The following is a 401-nucleotide window of genomic DNA, read 5'->3' on the forward strand; positions in this document are numbered from 1 at the left end:
GAGTGAAAGGATTTTTTTTTTTTTAGAAAAAAATTTAAACTAACAGTTACTTCGAAAAGACAACGAATCTTTTAATAAAAAAAATATTTTTTTTTGTTCTTGAACTTTATTTTTATGAGACTAATTAATTCATCTGTCAATATTTTCTATCTTTATTAACGAAATAAGCCTACATGACATGTTAAACGGTTGATTTATCCATTAAAAATCAACTAGAATTAACAAATTCTTTTTTGTTGGGAGTCTCATTGTCTTTTAAAGATAATTATCAAGGCCGTTTAGTTCTTATTTTTATTTTTTCATTATCTTTTTCAAATACATTAGCTAAATTTACTGTGTAAAAGTAAAAAATATTAGTAATTTTTAAATTATTTTTACTTATAAAAATTAAATTGATGATA

At 20.4% G+C, this 401-nt stretch overlaps 1 protein-coding gene across 1 annotated transcript in view; it reads left to right on the forward strand.

Annotated features, from left to right (window-relative positions):
* LOC107629674 (serine carboxypeptidase-like 40) overlaps positions 1-401 on the forward strand; it is a gene marked incomplete at its 5' end in the record, with an annotated part of 6,152 nt that overhangs the window by 3,175 nt on the left and 2,576 nt on the right.

The sequence above is a fragment of the Arachis ipaensis genome, chromosome B03 (genome assembly GCF_000816755.2).
Source record: "Arachis ipaensis cultivar K30076 chromosome B03, Araip1.1, whole genome shotgun sequence".
In the NCBI taxonomy this organism is placed as follows: domain Eukaryota; kingdom Viridiplantae; phylum Streptophyta; class Magnoliopsida; order Fabales; family Fabaceae; genus Arachis; species Arachis ipaensis.